At 33.7% G+C, this 20,252-nt stretch overlaps 1 protein-coding gene across 2 annotated transcripts in view; it reads left to right on the plus strand.

Annotated features, from left to right (window-relative positions):
- Window positions 1-20,252, plus strand: part of FAT4 (FAT atypical cadherin 4) — a 175,630-nt gene that overhangs the window by 54,871 nt on the left and 100,507 nt on the right. The window lies entirely within an intron of this gene.

Consider the following 20,252-nt stretch of genomic DNA (forward strand, 5'->3'; position numbering starts at 1 on the left):
GTGAAATTGAGTGTAATGAAAAAATGTAAATCGTTAGTCGCATTTGGTTCTCATTGAAGTTCTTGCAGCATTCCAGAAGTTTGGTGACAAGCTCCTGTTTTTAAAGCGATGAAACATCAGCGTAAATCTGTGGCTTGACAATATTCCATAACAGATTACTGAAAATAGTCTTTGGAAAAACTCACAAAAGGAGGTGCTATTTATAAGGAGCTATCTTGGCTTCAGTACAAATAAGTTATATGAGATAAACATCACTTTTTTATTCTGTAGATTTACTGATTTCGAAAGGCCTCTTACCTATTTTTAAGAGCTGTAGCAAGATATAATTCATATACCATAAATTTCACCCTTTTAAAGGGTACAATTCGGTGGTTTTTAGTATATTTACAGAACTGTCCAGATTGATCTGTATTTTGTCTTTGCTTGTCCAGAGCGTCTATCCCAAGAAAGTGTGCAGTGCTGGCATTCTATCAACATTTGCTGAATGAACCACTTAATGACTATAAGGGTATATATAGCAGAAAGAGGCAGATAATCCTAGCTGAACCCAGATGAAATCACTTGTAGAAACACAAAGAATGATTATGTATTCAGATATAGAGTCCCAGAAGCATGCAAATAAATGATTAAAAGAACGTGTTTATTTGTAATATTAGCACCTAGAAAAACAGTGTAGGCTTGTTAGCATGAGATAAGTTTTCCAGTCTGACATTTGTCCCTTATATATCTCAAGTAATTTTATGTAGGACTTAAATTCACAGATACATCTTGGCATCTTCAGAGCAAAATGAATTAACACTTTGGAGTTGTTCTTGTTGTTTTATAGATTATCCCTTGAGAAAGGCAGTATCATGACATTCAGTGGCAACATTTAGAATGTTCCTATGGGCCTTAGTGATTTAGCAACCCATAAAACCAATGGAAAGAAAGTTTGGTCATTATTTCATGTTCCTTCTTGGTGATTCTAAATTGAAGGCACAGCAAAAATGTTTTCCATGGCAACCTCTTTTGTCTTAAGATTCAGTGATGTAACACATTTGCAGAGCAGCTAAATTATTGTTCATGTATATGCTTGGTTGAGGTATTCATTACTACAAAGAAGGTAAAAAACTTGAAGCTTTTATTTACTGTCATGTTTCACCTGTAGTTGCAGTGGACATTGCCCGCATGTTCAGGTCACTGAATGACCCTTCTTTATGTACCTGCTCAGGCCTTGGCAACCTAGTTGGCTGCCCTAATGAGTTGGGTTCCCTGATGTTTGGGTCTGGAAATGTGTAGTTAAAAACCACTGCACTCAAAGGAAGTAAGCTCTTTTAGATCTCTGCTCTGGGTTCAGTAGTTTTTATTATCCAGTAACTATCTTTTGTAACTTGGCTCAAAAGATTTTCTTGACTTTGATGCCGTCCGTAAAAGCATTTTAAGGAACTGTTTAATTACTACTTTTAACTGATTAAAAAATTGTATAAAAAGTTTTAATATGTGGTGATTTTCTAAGCTTTTCATTTGAATAAGTAATTACTTAGATTTATAGTCACCTGCACTACAATTATATAAAACCTATTTTTATGATGATGTTACGTTTGCCTGATATCATGCAAAACTTTATTCATTTTGCATCTGGGAGCCCCATTATATATATAAACGAGTTGAGGCTGGGAAAAGGTGACAAGTGTTTGGATCAGTAGCATCAAGACCAGACAGAGCCCAGGTCATGTACGGAGACCTGTGCCTGATCTCACACGGCTGCGGAGAACTTATTTTCAGCAAAACAATGTCTTTCATATCCACTTATTGCTATTAACTTGAATTCTATTGGGTATGCATTTAATTTGCAAATTTTATTGGTTTCTCATTTGTATAAGAACTATTCATTTATGACATTTTTACTAAGTTTATATTTTTACATATTTAAATATGTATTGTTTCCACTCCAGATTATGCTGCTCTTCCCTATCCTTATGTTTTCTTGACTTATAACTAATATTATTTCTGAAGCTAGAGCCCAAAGAAATTAATTATGGTTTTGCTAAGATTTGTTTAAATAGAAGTCTTTAGAAATTCTTAAATATATTATCTATGAGTAGTAATGAATACATACTTGAGTGGTTATTTATTCTTTTGTTACATGTATTTTGAGTAATCACGCACATTTTTTTTTTTTAATTTTATTTATTTATTTGACAGAGAGAGACATAGTGAGAGCAGGAACACAAGCAGGGGGAGTGGGAGAGGGAGAAGCAGGCTTCCCGCGGAGCAGGGAGCCCGATGTGGGACTCGATCCCAGGACCCTGGGATCATGACCTGAGCCGAAGGCAGACGCTTAACGACTGAGCCACCCAGGCGCCCAATCACGCACATCTTAAAAGACAAGTTATTATCCTACTTAAACTTTTAAATTTTGGATTTTTATAGGTAACTTGCTTTTCCGGAGCACTGGACATGAAATAATTAAAAATTACTCAAATCGTGAATAAATAGAATAAAAAATGTTGGCGAGTCCTCACAAACCAAAGCAAACTTAGGACATTTTATTTGATTTTAATATTACCTTAACAAAAAAAAATATGTTAAATGTTTTAAAAATACTTACTAAAAGTAGAGAAAACTTTGTTCATTTATTTACACAATTATTCTCTCTAGTAGGCAAGGGAGTGTAAATTATATGTTGTTGGTTCTTTTAATAAACAGTTTACTCAAGAAGAAAACTTAAAAGACATTGCAGGCATACACTGGGTTGGAACAGCTTATTGATATCTGCAGAACATGACACTCTTCTATCCAACACGATTTTCCTCCTTCCTTCCTTCCTTCCTTCTTTCCTTCCTTCTTCCTCCCTCCCTTCCTCTTCTTTCTTTTTCTTTCTTTCTCTTTCTTTCTTTCTTTCTTTCTTTCTTTCTTTCTTTCTTTGAGAAATAGAGAGGGAGAGTAGGAATGTGCAATCAGGGAGAGGAGCAGAGGGAGAGGGAAAGAGAAAATCCTCAAACAGACTCCACCCTGGAGTGTGGAGTCCAAAGCGGGGCATCATCCCATGACTCTGAAATCATGACCTGAGCCAAAATCAAGAGTCGGTTGCTTAACTGACTGAGCCACCCAGGTGCCCCAAACACAATTAAAAAAAATCCATACACATGAGAATAGCTGTTGTCAGATAAAAACTATGCCAGCTCTATCCCACACTAATAGACCACTACTGGTTGCATATATTGTATTGAATTGAACATATAGAGGAATGAATTTAGGAATATAGTCTTTTAAAACCTGAACTGTTTGTAGTAAAATGTAATTGTAAGAGCCCAATATAAAGGATAACTTTAGGAATGTCATTAGAAAGTAAGGTGTATGAGGTCAAAAAATGTGGTCGGTTTTGTTTATTATTATGTATCTACCATTTAGAACAGTACATAGAAGACACTAAATATTTATTGTCATTCCTGCTCACCAAAATGCACAATGGAATTCCTCAAATCGATATGATCCTCTAAATTTAACAACATTCAAAATACTACCCAATAAATTAAGAGAAAAATTCCATGCTCAATATTCACCACTGTAATGTAACTTAAATTACTTTCTCATTACTATTATGAAAATTTTAAATGTAGGAAGTGAACTGAACTGAAAAGGTTATCTAAAGGATAGTTTCGTTGGCTATGGAGTTAAGTGAGAATTATATCCTCTATTGTAAAATGCTTATGAAAACTGCTTGATTTGCAACCTCATTGGTTGTATTAAAGAGTTCATTCTGTACAAAAACAAAACAAAACAAAACATCTTCTTGTGAAAAGAAATGCATCTACATAATGGTCAACAAAAAAACTTGATTAAATGAAATATAAAAAATGGCTGTAGGCTCATTCCAATTTCTTTGAGTTTTAGTTATTTAGAAGCATAATGCTTGTGTCTTACTTCTGACAAAGAATACACTTTTTGAAAATTGAGAACAAATTTTATTTACGTGATTGAAAACATGCTAGAGAGAATGAAAATTATTAACATGCTAAACTAACTTTTGAAAAGTGAAAGTAATAGATTGTAGAACTCCTGAAGAATTGTCCATATTTTCTAGTAAATAAGTTATATGTATTTAATCTTTCTCTTCAAAATTTGAACTTATTTCATATATTTTAAAGAACTAAATTTCTAACTTGTACTTTCCAGTTTTTATGGAATTTAATTCTTAGGGAAATTAAGTAGGTGAAGGTAATTATAAAAAAGACACAAATTAAAAGAGATAAACTTTGGCTTTGGCTGTTTTGAACACTATTAAGACAATCAAGTGACAATGTTAACCTGCAAAAGCCAGGTCATTTTTGTTACAATAGTCTATATTGAGGTTTTTTTCGAAAATATTTTTGAAAAGAAAGACCTATACAGTGTAATGTACAAATGTTTGTGGTAGTTTAAGGGAAATTTTATGTGAAAATTTGCCTAATGCAAATTTTATTGACAATATTTAAAAATATTGTCAATAAAATGTTGACAATGCTTAATCACTCTTTAATATTAGTAACAAAGTTAATGACTATTAAAACTGGGGCTTATTCTCTTATTAGAAACTATTCTCTGACTAACTGAACAAATAATCACAGGCTCTAATATATAAATACAGTCACTAGAGGAAAGGGATAGATTTCCTGTAACTTTTATTAACATATGCAGACAGTGAGAATTCTATTAGTCTAGACAAGGGAACTGCCATATTTCTTTGGCCTTCCTTATTTTGACAGATCTGAAGTGCTTGCAATTCTGTACTACTGGGTTTCCATGAATCCCCTACTCATATAGTTTAATTTTTGCATACTTATCAGGTGTTTAAAAAATGTGATTAGTTTCTTTTTTTAAAATTATTTATTTATTTTAGAGAGAGAGAGGAAGAGAGAGATTTCAGTAGTGGGAAGGGCAGAGAGAGAGGGAGAGAGAATCTCAAGCAGACTCCATGCTGAGCACAGCGCCTGATGTAGGGCTCCATCCCAGGACCCTAATGCAAACGGAAATCAAGAGTTTGACGTGCAATGGACTGTGCCACCCAGGCACCCCTCTTTTTTCTTTCTTTTTTTTTGTAATGTTTCAAGTTTTTACTTAAATTCAAAGCTGTAGTCATCAAGGTAGTATGGTACTGATAAAAAACAGACACATAGATAAATGGAAGAGAACAGAAAACCCAGAAATGGACTCACAACTATATGGTTAACTCATCTTCGACAAAGTGATTATATATATATATATAATATATATATATATATAATCCAATATATATTATATATATTATATATATATCCAATATATATTATATCCAATATATATTATATATATTATATATATATCCAATATATATTATATCCAATATATATATTATATATATATATAATATATCCAATATATAATATATATATATATAATCCAATATAAACCAATATATATTGGTTCCAGTGGAGAGAATATACTTTGGTTTGAAAAATAAAATCAAAACATCTATTGATACCATACTAAGTGTTGTATTGTCATGAATTAAGGAGTGAGAGTGTAGTAACAAAATAATCGAACCATATTTCATGGAGATGGTTAGTTGTAGTCAGTACATATTCATAACGGGCATGTCTTTTTCATGACTCTTGAGTCTTATCTCATATCTTGCATAAGTATACAGACATTTCCTTGTATTTTGCACGATTTTGCTTTCTATTGGGAGAATACATTTCTGTAGCAATTTAAAGATTTCTTGGAAATGAAATATTTTTTAAAGTTTACTGAGTTTCATTTGTTATTGCTATTTTGCTATTTTGGTCACTTGGCTTTGGCAATGAAAAATAGAAGACAAATAGCCTTCTGTACTGAAACATCTTTTTAATTTAATTTGTCATTTATTTCTTTATTCTTGAAATTTAATAAATTTTCCTTCTATTAATTAGTTATTTTCATAGTCATCAGGAGATCATTCTTAGATTTTCATTATTTGATATTATTGTGATAGTTGATGGTTCATCCCTGCTCTTAATTTTACATATAAAACACCATATTTGGGGCACCTGGGTGGCTCAGTGGATTAACCATCTGCCTTCGGCCCAGGTCATGATCCCAGGGTCCTGGGATTGAGCCCCACATCGGCTCCCTGCTCAGCGGGGAGCCTGCTTCTCCCTCTGCCTGCTGCTCCCTCTGCTTGTGCTCTCTCTCTCTGTCAAATAAATAAATAAAATCTTAAAAAAAATAAAACACCATTCTCTTCATTTGTGTGTATGTAAGAACAAAATATGCTTCTGCAATGAGCATGTTGGCTTATTTTTTTACATTTCATATTTTTAAAAGTTTTTATTTAAATTCCAGTTAGTTAACATACAGTATTTTATAAGTTTCAGGTGTACAATATAGTGATTCAACACTTCCATACAACACCCAGTGCTCATCATGACAAGTGCACTCCTTAATCCCCATCACCTATTTAATCCATCCTCCCAGCCCCTCCCCTGTGGTAACCACCAGTTGTTCTCTATAATTAAGAGTCTTTTTCTTGATTTCTCTCTCTCTCTCCCCTATGATTTTTTGTTTTGTTTCTTAAATTGCACATATGAGTGAAATTATGTGGTATTTGTCTTGCTCTGACTGACTTATTTGGTTAACATTATATTCTCTAGTTCTATCCATGTCATTGCAAATGGCAAGATTTCATTCTTTTTATGGTGAATAATATTCCACTGAATGTGTGTGTGTGTGTGTGTGTCTAGAGAGAGAGAGAGAGAAGATATATATAGATAGACAAGATATAGATAGATAAAGAAGATCTGATCTATATCTAGATATATAGATAGAGATGTGATATATATATATATCTCAATATATCTCACATCTTTTCTATCCATTCATCAGTCAGTGAGCACTTGGGTTGCTTCCATATTTTGGCTATTGTAAATAATGCTGCTATAAAAACAGAGGTGCTTGTATCCCTTTATTTGGTGTTTTTGTATTCTTTGGGTAAATACCCAGTACTGCAATTGCCAGATCATAGGGTAGTTCTATTTTTAACTGTTTGAGGAACCTCCATACTGTTTTCCACAGTGGCTACACCAGTTCACATTTCCATCAACAGTGAACAAGAGTTCCTTTTTCTCCACATCCTTGCCAACACTTGTTGTTTCTTGTGTTGCTTATTTTAGCCATTCTGATAGATGCGAGGTGATATCTCACTGTAGTTTTGATTTGCATTTCCCTGATGGCAAGTAATGATGAAATTGTTTTCAAGTGTCTGTTGGCCATATGTATGTCTTCTTTGGAGAAATGTCTGTTCATGTCTTCTTTCCATTTTTTAATTGGGTTGTTTTTTAGGTGTTGAATATATAAGTTCTTTATATATTTTAGATACTAACCCTTTATTGGATATGTTATATGTAAATATCTTCTCCCATTCAAAAGGCTGCTTTTTAGTTTTGTTGACTGTTTCCTTCATTGTGCAGAAACTTTTTATTTTGATGTCGTGCCAATAGCTTATTTTTGCTTTTGTTTCCCTTGCCTCAGGGGACGTATCGAGAAAAAAGTTGCTAGTGCTGATGTCAAAGAAGTTACTGCCTGTGTTCTCTTCTAAGATTTTTATGGTTTCAGGAGTCTTTAATCCATTTTGAATTTATTTTTTGTGTTATGAATGGTGTTAAGAAAGTGGTCCAGTTTCTTTCTTTTGCATGTTGCTGTCCAGTTTTTCTAACACTATTTGTTGTAGAGACTTTTTCCCATTGGATATTCTTAATAGCTTTGTCAAAAATTAATTGACTATATAGTTGTATATTTATTTCTTAGTTTTCTATTCTGTTCGATTGATCTATGTATCTGTTTTTGTGCCAGTACCATACTGTTTTGATTACTATAGCATTGTAATATAACTTGAAGTTCAGAATTGTGATGCCTCCAGCTTTGCTTTTCTTTTTCAAGATTGCTAGGCTGTTTGAGGTCTTTTGTGGTTCATACACATTTTAGGATTTTTGTTCTAGTTCTGTGAAAAATGCTGTTGGTATTTTGATACGGATGGCATTAAATGTGTAGATTGCTTTGAGTAGTATAGACATTTTAACAATATTTGTTCTTGCAATCCATGAGCATGGAATGCCTTTCCATTTCTTTGTGTCATCTTGCATTTCTTTCATCAGTGTTTTATAGTTTTCAGAGTACAGGTCTTTCACCTCTTTGATTATGTTTATTCCTAGGTATCTTATTATTTTGGGTGCAGTTGTAAATTGTATTGTTTTCTTAATTCCTCTTTCTGCTGCTTCATTATTGGTATATAGAAATGCAACCGATTTCTGTATCTTGATTTTGTTCCTGTGACTTGAATGAATTCGTTTATCTGTTCTAGCAGTGGAGTCTTTTGGGTTTTCTATATATAGTATCATATCATCTGCAAATAGTGAAAGTTTTACTTCTTTCTTACTGATTTGGATCCTTTTTATTTCTTTTTGTTGTCTAATAGCTGTGGCTAGGACTTCCAGTACTATGTTGAATAAAAGTGAAGAGAGTGCACAACGTTGCCTTATTTCTGATGTTAGGGGAAAAGCTCTCAGTTTTTCCCCATTAAGGATGGTGTTAGCTGTGGGTTTTTCATATATAGCCTGTATTATGTTGAACTATGTTCTCTCTAAACCTACTCTGTTGAGGGTTTTTCTGCATCTATTGAAATGATCATATGGTTCTTATCCTTTCTCTTATTGATGTGATCTATAACATTGACCAATTTGTGAATATTGAATCACCATTGCAACCCAGGAGTAAATCCCATTTGATCATGGTGAGTGATTTTTTTTAATGTACTGTTGGATTCGGTTGAAGATTTTTGCATCTACATTCTTAGGGATATTGGCCTGTAGTCGTCTTATTCAGTAGAGTCTTTATCTCGTTTTTGTATCAGGGTAATGAGCATATTGGCTTTTAAGTCATTGAATAAACATATATTAAGTGCTTCTTGTATGACAGACACTATGGTGGAAACTAAACATTGCCATCAGAGCTAAGAAGAGAAGCAGTCTGAGTTCATTGAAATAGGATTTCTAAATATAATTAAAGCATAGTGCACTGTAAAAAATTTTTGTTTTGGCAGTGAGTTCAAGATTTTCAGAAGATATATGTTATATTTCCCATCAAACAAAAACTACATTCATTCCTATTTATTGATGAGCTAATGCTGTTCCAAATAAATTAAAATTGTTATAGTTTTGAAGTAAAAAAATAACCCCACACAACTCTAAAATTTTTTTTTTTTTTTAGATTTTATTTATTCATTGGAGAAAGAGACAGAGTGAGTATGAGCAGGGGGAGAGGCAGAGGGAGAGGGGAAAGGAGGCTTCCTGTTGAGCAGGGAGCCAGATGCAGGGCTCGATCCCAGGACCTGAAGATCCCAGAACCTGAAGATCATGACCTGAGCCAAAGACAGACGCCCAACCATCTGAGCCACCCAGGCGCCCCTCTAAAATGGGGTTTTAATCTTATAGTTTGAGATAGTTGTTTAAAATCTTTAAGGAAGTATAGCGAATATACTAATAAGCAACTAAACTAAAATAGATTGGCTGTAAGTCAAAATTTTATGTCACTTATGTCAAGTAATAGAAATTTCTTCCACATTGAAGACTAATGTGCAAAGGTGAAATTGAGCAGAGGGATTATTTTGACATTGCAACAATTCCATTTAAAAAAAAAAGAGTGTATTGTTTTTTATTTAAATTCAATTAACCAACATATAGTACCTCATTAGTTTTTGATTTAGTGTTTAACACCCAATGTTCTTCACATCACGTGCCCTCTTTAATGCCCATTAAAAAAAGAGTGTAGCCAAGTCTAATGTGGGTACTAGAAAGCCACTAAAGATGGAGTGTATATATTCATGGGGACTGCATTCTCTTATTATAGTTCTGTCATTATTGTTCTCTTACAGGGTTCCCATTTTTTTCATAATTTTCTATGCTTAAGAAAGGCAATCTGATTGACTCAACCCAGTCATAATTTGCTCCTCTTGGGTCAAGTAGTCCTACCTTCCTCCCCCAGTCTTTGGTTTGGGTGGGGGGAGACTTGAAGGTCACATCTTGTTTTGAGTTGCCCTTCTAAAAGATAGGGGTATGGTATGTGAAATGAGAATGGGAAGTTCTACAGGTTAGGAAAATTTATTAATAGATTCATGGCAATAAAACTTATCACACATTATAAGGCATATCACAGATATTAGTATATATAATCTTTTATCTTTTTTTGCCTTTTAAATAAAATAGTAATCTGTTATTTACAAATGAAGATTGAGTAAAATAGTCAATGAATCCATTGTCTTGACTTGTGTATTTGTTAACTGTTGACACAATAATGTTGCATAATAACAAGCCACAAAAATCTCAAAGGCCTACAGGAATACACATCTTTCTTGTACACCTGCAGGTAGGCTACAGTCGGGCTGATCTAGTCTGGGCTCAACTGGGAGGCTCTGCTTCAGACTCTACAAGTCTCTCAGCTGAGGCTTGTCAACTCAATATTTGTTGTTTTCCTTCTGATACTAGTGGACTAGCAGGGACATATTGTTCTAGTGACCATGACAGAGGTACAAGAGAGCAAGCATATTTCAAGTCCCCACTTGCGTCATATTTGTAAATATCCCATTGGCCAAAACAGTTGGTCATCATGGATGAGTCCAATGTCAAGAGGTAGAGAAAGCCCACTTTTAGTGGGAGGAACTGTGAAGTTGCTTATAGAGAGGACTGAAAAATCAGGGGTGAACTTTATGAAGTTGCTTGTAGAGAGGGGTGAAGAATCAGGGTCAGTGATTCAGTCTGCCACAACTTGTAACTTTAATATAAATCAAACTACTTTTCTATTTTTTCAGCAGCCTGAATAGAAGTATTATATATTTTATAAAATCCCATATCTACTGGATGAAAACAAAAGTGAAAAGTGAAGAAATAAAAGGATGGAATATTTTTGTTTGTTTTATACTACATTTTCCTTTTGATATATGTCTACCACATGCAGATTAACATCTATTGAAAAGTGTACTACAGGATGCTTTTGCAGGGTGTTTGTTTTGAAGAATAGTATAAAAATTTCCGTAAGTTTCATATTCAACCACACATATTTTAACCTGATCTTTTATTCTGCATTTACTTTTGGGCGTCCTTAAGGATCTGTTAAAATTCTGAAATTATGCAGTATTGATTTCAGGAAAAGTTGAAGTGGTTACACATGATTGCCTCTGCCTTAAAAGAAATCCTTATTTGGTTCTAATTTGAACAATATTGAAAGCACAACAAAACTAGCTTTCTATTATGTCACCACACATTTAGCGAGTTATGGAAAGCATTTTGTTTCAAGAATGGAGTTAACTATGTCTTGTCCGCGCTTCTAGCCATTCTTGTCATTTCTGGCTACTCTCCAAGCCTGCCTGTTACTCATACAGATTTCTTTCCTAGTTAGAAATGCATTGAAATCCCGGGAACATATGCTGCTCACTGCTAGAAGAGTTTTAGTGATGAGAGATTAATGTAATTGCTTTTGTTTGAGAAATATAATTGGTCACAGTTACATACATGTAGCTTATATGGGAAATATGTTTTGTTTTAAAATTCACTATGTTTATTTTTACTTTGCTTTTAAAATTAAACTAAAAAGAATCTGAAATGTGCATGCTTCCTTCTTTCCTCATATTCCAGAACATTTGGAATAGAAAAAGTACAAATTTGTGTGAAATAAATGCACAGGTATCTAAATATACACATAACTTAAAGTTGAGGTATAAAGTTTAAAATGACAAAATATTTGCTAGCCTAAAATTCAAAAAAGAGGAGTATTATAATTCCCAAATTAAGTGTCATTTCCTCAAATGTTATCATTATATCATGTTTGTTTTACTAAAGTGTCTTCTGTAAAACAATAGAGTAAAATAGTAGTTAGTATATATTAGATAACATGTTAGTGCTCATCTTCTAGTACAATGCAATAATCGTTCAGGTTTCTTTTTTTTTTTCGTCATTCTAAAGAAAAACTATACCTAAATACATAGATTTATTTTCTGGTGATCTCTGAAACTTTCAGTAGAGTTTGAACCTGCAACAGACCTGTGTCCGCAAGAGTTTCTGGTTCACTTACACATACAGTGGTGGTGGCTCTGTCGGTTTTCCTTAATAGGTCCCACCTAGCCCCTGTCTGTCTTTCATAGCATGGGATCATAGGTCTTTTCTCCAAAGTCTGATTTCTCCCTTTTCTTTGAAGATTTCAGTTTCAAAAGTTCAGAAATACCATCAGGATGAGAGTGTACTATTAATACAGCTACCACATACTCTTTTGAATTAGGTAGGTTATACATTATAAATAAGTAACCACCTAAAAACATTGTTCACAGAATATGATTAGACCTTGCATACCTACATAGTCCAAACACTACATTCTTGACATTTAGGACTTTTAAATGTAAACTGTTCTTTGCTAGGGCCTTGTCATAACTAAAATATGAGTCAGTTGCAAACCATAATAGAGTTTGGCTCTGCAACATGATGAAGTGTTCTGGATGTAGTGAAACATTTCGCCCAGACTCATGGCAGCACAATTCCCAGTGGTCACCCAAAATAGGGAAAGAAATGAAGAACAAAATTAAAGGAACTATGCAAACCCTGGCACCATCCTTTCATGGCAATACAGCTTCTTATTTATTATTGCTAAGAAATGAAAGTACTTAAGAGTTTAAACCCATAAATGATAGTACAAGTACATGTTGAATTTTCTCTTTCCTAATGACTGAATTTAGCTCTCAACTTGAAATGTTGAAAAAGAGTATATATATATATATATATATGTGTGTGTGTGTGTGTGTGTGTGTGTTCTATCAAGTGAAATTATGTGGTTAGTTCGATAAGAAAACTAACATAGAATGTCAAACTTTCTGCTGAAATTTAATTAGAACTTCTGCTATGTAATCTTAGTATATATAGGCTTTGACATAAATTTACTAAATAAAACTTTGTTATTGGAAGCCTATATAGCATGTAAAATGTGTCAATCTCACTGAATTAAATGAATCCTGTAGTAGTTGGCTTCAATTGAAGAGTGAACATGTGAAACTATTGCCAAACATTTAAAATATAAATTTGATTATTTACTTGAGCCATGGTTTTGATATTTTTATCCTGATGTTTTTCTTTAATGAATATTGTGCTCGAGTCTCAAATTTCATATCCAGTCCCAGAATGTTCCTTTATACACACACCACCCTGATGCGGTGATAACAAGCTGTCCCCCAGCACTGAGCCCCTCACTGCACTGAGGGCAAGCTGCTACTCCGCACACAGTCTCCTCTCAGGCAGGAAAGGTGGAGTTTTCCTTTTCAGGGTCAAAGGAAGTGACAGGCCTGGCGTGATGGTTGTACTGATCATAGCGGGGATTTCAGCTTGGTTAATTTGCTTTCAACTTCAAGTCCTCACTTGAGCCTGCATACAGAAAATGAAGTGGGAGGTCTCAGCATCTTGTTTCACTCTGATGAATAAAAGTTGTTTTGAGTGTAAGATTAGACTTTTCCCCCCCAGTGAATTTCAGTAGCACCTACACAGTATAAACCAGGGCATCATTTAGTAGAGTGCTATTTGAGTGACATCATAATGACCTATGAAGGGTAATGTGCATTTGAATGAGCTTAGTTATTACTTCAGGTTCACTCATGATTTGTGTGGTATTTAGTGTAGCTGTTTCTGAAGTTGTGATGGGCGTTGATTAAATCTTATATTCCAGTCTCCCAAGTGGGAGATTTTCTGAACACAACATGCATGTTTGTCTGAAGCTCTTTTAAGTTATCATTCTGAGTATGAAGTTATTGAATTATCATCCAATAGGATTTCATATCATAAAATTTACACATGATGGCATGAGTGGCAAAGCTAGGAAATCAATAGGATTTGGATTGGTTCTTGAGTTACTTAAGGAACTTAACTTGGGGTGTCAGTTCCACAAAAATAAAAAGACAATAATGTATTTTTGCCACTAAAAAAGCAACTAATCAAGTACTATGGGTCTTGATGCATCTTTTACTATTTTAGAGTTTTGTGTAGATTATGTCTATCTCACCAATCATTTAGATTTTAGTCATTTCTGAAAATGAATATTTATGATTGCATCTTTCAAGAAAAAGAAACAAATTCTTTGTAGACATTTTAAAAAGCAGTAACTTTTATTGATATCTACAGAGAATTTATCTAGTTTCCTTACTTGTAATATATACCCACCACCTTCCTGCTCAATGATTGAGTTTTCGGTGGCATTGATAAAACAAACCTTCACAGATTATTTTCCCCTATTGTAAATATGAAGAAACTTAAAAATGAAAAAAAAATGTAGGTAAAATAGTATTTGTAGAGTAGACAATCAAATCTTAATATCTTCAAAGTCATTTTCTTATCGATATCAAATGCATATTTTGTTTGAAAGCTCATTGTCTTCATGCACAGATTAGAGGCTTTGGTCTAAGATATTCAGCTTGCACTCTGGCTCTGGCTTTTTCTACACACAGGTCTCTGGAAAAATCAGAGTTTTTGAGTTAGGAGGCTTACCATTGTTTTTCTTAGATAAATCATTTGACATTTCAATGCCTTAATTTTGATTTTCTGTAAAATAAAGGAGATAGACTTGATATTTAAAACTCCTCCTAGAAGAACCATGAGAGACGATGGACTCTGAAAAACAAACTGAGGGTTCTAGAGGGGAGGGGGGTGGGAGGATGGGTTAGCCTGGTGATGGGTATTGAGGAGGGCACGTTCTGCATGGAGCACTGGGTGTTATGCACAAACAATGAATCATGGAACACTATATCTAAAACTAATGATGTAATGTATGGGGATTAACATAACAATAAAAAAATTAAAAAAAAAACTCCTCCTAAAATTTTAATACATCTACTTGCAAATAAATGGATTTCTGAACTTTTAGTGTACTATAAACTCTACAGTTTCCCCAAAGGAAAAAAAATATATTGTTTTTCATTCTTATTTGTTAAGAACCATTTTATGTAGTTTGTAGGAAGGTTTTGAATTAAAAAATATGTTTTAGATATGTGTTCATCCTTATTCACTAAGGACCACTTTATTTAGCCTGCAGAAAGGTTATGAATTTAAGAATATGTTTTTAATTGTGGTTGATCTAGTGACCACAATGAAATTACTGATTTATTAACTGGGGTATCAGTTCATAATGGACCTTGATATTTTAGTCAATTCCTTAACCTTGACTGTAACATATTATCTTCGTAATATCAATTTAAATCAGTGAAATGCCATGTTTTATAGTTATAGCTACATGTATGAATGATATGATAATTGATATTGCTAATTAATGATTACTTATTGATTATGCAGTTGTATGCTGATTTATTCACTTAAAAATTAAAAATAAATCCCCAAGATATAATATCCTTCTTAAGCACTGCAAAATAAAGTAAGACTGCATATTACAGAAAAAAATTAAGATGAAAGCTTTGTACTCATTTCATAACAACTATTTACCCGGTTTGTAAATAGTAAAATTTTTTGTTTTTAAATATCTATTTAATTACTCAGCAGGCTGAATATCAAGGACTCTTCCTTCAGCATAAAAAAGTTTGATGACAATACTTAAAACCGTATTTTTTTTTTAACTTTTACCTTTATCAAACTACCAAAAGACAGCCTGTTTTTAAATTAATTGGTCATTAGCCCCCTTAATCCCAGTCATGTTTTTGTTTCTAAATATAATCATTCATTTACCAGGGTTTCACTGACTAGGATCAGGTGTCTCAGCAAAGAAAGTCATTATTCTAAAAGTCTTTAAATGGTGACAGAGGTGGTGGCAGTGGACAATACCTATGGCTCAACCATTAGCTGCAGCTGATGTTTTGTTATGAATAAGTCAACCACAAAGTTACCAACTGCCCTTGTAATTGTAGCAGGTGAAACCACATATGTTTCTGAAGGCCAACTATCTGAGCACAAAGGTCAACATTTGATAGGCAGGCATAAAATATGCAAGTGCCTTATCTTCATGGTGTAATGTTTCTTTAATCTTTAAGGGTAAATTCTCACAAACTTTCAGAATAGATACCTTGAAAATGCCCCCTGGACTTAAATTATGGAAGCTGTTGGCAGTTTCTGTTTTATTTTGATTTTAAATACAGCCACTTGTGAAGGAAGTTTCTGAGTTCAAAATGTGATTTTATTTATTTTAATTTGCAAAATGATTATTTTATTTTATTTTAATTTTGCAAAATGAATATTTAAAAACAATTATTTTATTTCAGGTCTAAACAACTGTAAAGATAATGTAAAACCCTGAAGTAACAATGTTAGCACTAAAAGATTAGCTGTTCAGTAGTTTTTGGTTTGTATTTTTAGAGAATGGAGTGTATTTTTCTACATATACTTTTTTTAGCTTAGGAACAATATCATAGACTATTTTAAAATCTTGGAATTTTAAAATAAACTACTAATAGCCATTGTCTGTATTATGAAAGTGATCTCGTTTGTATAGAAAGAAGTCTTTAAAAATTATAAAGTCTTAATTCTTGTTTCCAGATATCTTTTCTAAACTTTTAATGTTTGATTCCTGGGTTTTATATGATAACATTTCCAAACAATTCATATCAAATCTTAGTCCAAAGAAGACATCGTAATGGAATAAGGCTTTTAGGGTAGTGGCAGATCCAAGAGTGAGCCAAGCACAGGTTAGGGTCTGGAGTCATCAGGAGGGTGGTAGCTGGCAAGGGCAAGAGATAAGGCAATCCAGAGAACTATCCATGGTGTGGGAGATAAACTTTTTGGGATTGAGATGTCAATATTTCTATTATCAAACTCCACTTCTTTCCTGCAAGGGGTGTGAACTGTCTTATTTTCTTCTGTATTTTTAGTGACTAACATATGCCTGTTGTGTGATAGATTCTAAAATATTGAATGAATAAATACTGAAATCAGTGACAACCTCATCATAAACAGGATCTGTAGTCCTGAAATTCTTGGTAGGTAGAAACATGGCACAGGGGATCAGGAGAAGTGAAGGGATTGCAGGATGACACCTACCTGTGCTAAGGAGTTCATATCTCCTTTTCTATATAATTCATTACCCCAAGCTATTGGGAGAACTGAGAAAAACCATGCTAAAAACTTTTTAGAGGTATCTGAGGAATTGTGGAATAGAAAAGATATACTGGGCAATTAAGAGATATATCCAGATTTCTGCCCCCCAAGAAAGGAATAGGAAGTTCTTAACTTTTTAATTGGTAAGTTGACACTGATTTTAGGAAAAAGGATAGCCTGACTTATTAAATGAATGGCATGTGGTATCCAAAAAAATAACCTTTGCATATATCAGATGCAATGATGAAATGTTCTAGATCTGTTTTTATAATTCGTTGACTATAGATACATTCATAAATGTTTAGTTTTGGACTCATTAATATTAAACTAAATTTATTCTTTCTAATAAAATAGGAAAGCTCAGGGGCACCTGGGTGTCTCAGTTGGTTAAGCATCTGCCTTCAGCTCAGGTCACGATCCCAGGGTCCTGGGATCGAGCCCCGCATCAGGCTCCCTGCTCAGTGGGGAGTCTGCCACTCCCTCTCCATTTGCCTCTCCCCCAGCTCATGCTCTCTCTCACTCTCTCTCTCAAATAAATAAAATCTTAAAATAAAATAAATAAAATAAAATAAAATAAAATAAAATAAAATAGGAAAGCTCTTTCTATACCTGAAATGATGAAGTTGGCCAAAATATCATAGAGCATACATGATCAAAGACTTCTAGAGCTGTATCTAGGGTCAATAGAACAGTCTTTATTTTTTCTTAAATTCTTTTTTTTTAAAGATTTTATTTATTTATTTATTTATTTATTTATTTATTTATTTATCAGAGAGAGAGAGACAGCACAAACAGGGGGAGCGGCAGGCAGAAGGAGAAGCAGGCTCCCCGCGGAGCAAGGAGCCCCATGTGATACTTGATCCCGGGACCGAGGGATCATGACCTGAGCAGAAGGCAGACACTTAACTGACCGAGCCACCCAGGCGTCCCAATTTTTTTTTTTTTCTTAAGTTCTGACAGAGAAAGTTTTATTGACTGACCCAAGATTATATGGCTAGTTAGTTCATATGTGAGTGATTCAGTTTCCAGACAGAAATAATATGTACATATAGTTGTGACATACTTTTCAAATATGATTCATTGTGTTTATTGAACATACACACCTACACATGAGAGAGACAGGTTTGCATGGCAGTAGAGAAAACTTATTTTCTAGCTCTGTGTCATTGACCAATTACTTAACCTCTTTACCTTTGATAACTAGTTTCTCTAATGGGAAAATAATAGTTTTTCCTCATAGGGCTCTTTCGAGGACTTTTTAAAATGTGTGTGTGTATGTATATATATGTATGTACACACACACATATAACCTAAAACTATGTCTAGCATGTATATTAGTTATTTTGCTATAACTATTAAAATATAGAAGGGATTTGTTCAATTCATGAACTCACCATTTATAATGAGGTAGCTTTCTGGAATACCCAGCATGTTTCTAGTGCATGGTACTCTTCCCTGATGCATCTTTGATGTCATATTTAATTGGTGCCAATATGGATTATCCTTATTCTCAATTTAGTGTTCTTCCTTAAACACACACATGCATACACACTCATATACACTTAGACAAATACACACACTCCTATATTCACATTCACAAATACACTTAGAAAATATCTTTCTCTCTTTCTCTCTCTCTCTCTCTCACACACACACACAAGGTTGGCATGTTAGTTTCCAGTTGGACTAAGTCATAAAATTAGAGATGAAAGATAATTTAGAATTGAAAAAAAAAATCTATTAAGCTAAAATGTCAGAGTTGAGTTACGAGGTATTTCTATCAGTTATCTCTTATTCTTCATTTATTTTTCTACTGTATTTTAAGGACTGTGCACACATATATGAAAATTCAGACATATATAATATGAAGATAATTATTAATTTCTAAAGAACATTAATGATTATATTTTTGGATGACCATCTGTTCATTGATTCTTAAATCCATATTTTTCAGGCTTTTGAAATACATACATGTGTATTTATGTATGTCAAAACTCTTCCTACATGAAAACTTCATATATATTCAATATGTTCCAGAGATGAACAATAAATTATAATTTTGACTTTGGGTTGTAGGACCTGGAATTCTGATTTATTAAATCATTTTCTCAAAGTCTCTCTCTAGCTCTAAGGAACTCCTAGGTCTGTGCTCACAAATTCAAAACCAAGATTAACTTTTTATCAAACACTTCCCTCTGGGCTAAGCATTTTGCTGGCATCATCAAAGTCTAGTCTTCAGAAAATGCTCTAAGACACATAGTATTATCTCGATTTTAAGATGAGGAGACTAAGGCCAAGATAAATGAAGTGCTCAAGTTTACTCAGCTAATAAGTCGGGGAGCCAGAACCTGAATTTCAGTTTTTCTAATTTGAAATAACCCACGTTATTTACAACCAGACAAGGCAGTTGGACATTGGCAGCGTTGGAGATACTGTGGACCTTTTCTTAAAGGAAGTGGCTTAGAGAATGATGTGAGCCCAAACTAGAGATGGCACATTACCAACTGCTTGACCCTGCCTGTCTGGACTAATTTGAGCCATTTGCTGTGATTAAACCTCTCCTATTAAAAGGTGGAATTAGAGGTATCATAATTCTTTAGTACTTAATTTTATATATTGGTTTCTGAGTTTTTCTTATTATCATTTGCTCATCTATTTATTAGTCTAGCTCTGCTATCGTTCTCATTCATTCCCTGTCAGAGAACAATGACAGTCCTACCTCTTGCTTCCCCCTCTACCCCATCTCCACCTCCTTCTGGAAAAGAAGAAATCAGAATTCTTTTGCTCTCTTCTCTTCTCTTTCCTCATATTCGTCTGCACTGCTCTTAGATCTGATGGAGTTTTTATAGTTTAACTATAAAATATGACATTTCATCTCACGAGAAAAATGTCTTGGTTATATCCTAGCTAAATGGCTGGATGGACTTTTCTCCATGACTTAATTTTGTGACCCAACTGGGGAAACTTGTAGTTTTATTAGCAGCTGTCTTCCCTTTTCTTATCAGATATACAACTTTTAGCACCTAGCTCCAAAGAGAAAACACAGGGTTTGAAGTTCTTATTTAGACTTCACAAACCCTTCCTTCTAAACAGTTTTTCTTAGGCAGAGAAACAAACAACTCTGACTAATCTTTCAAACAAAGCTGTTAATATTTGCAA

Source organism: Halichoerus grypus, chromosome 3 (genome assembly GCF_964656455.1).
Source record: "Halichoerus grypus chromosome 3, mHalGry1.hap1.1, whole genome shotgun sequence".
NCBI lineage: Eukaryota > Metazoa > Chordata > Mammalia > Carnivora > Phocidae > Halichoerus > Halichoerus grypus.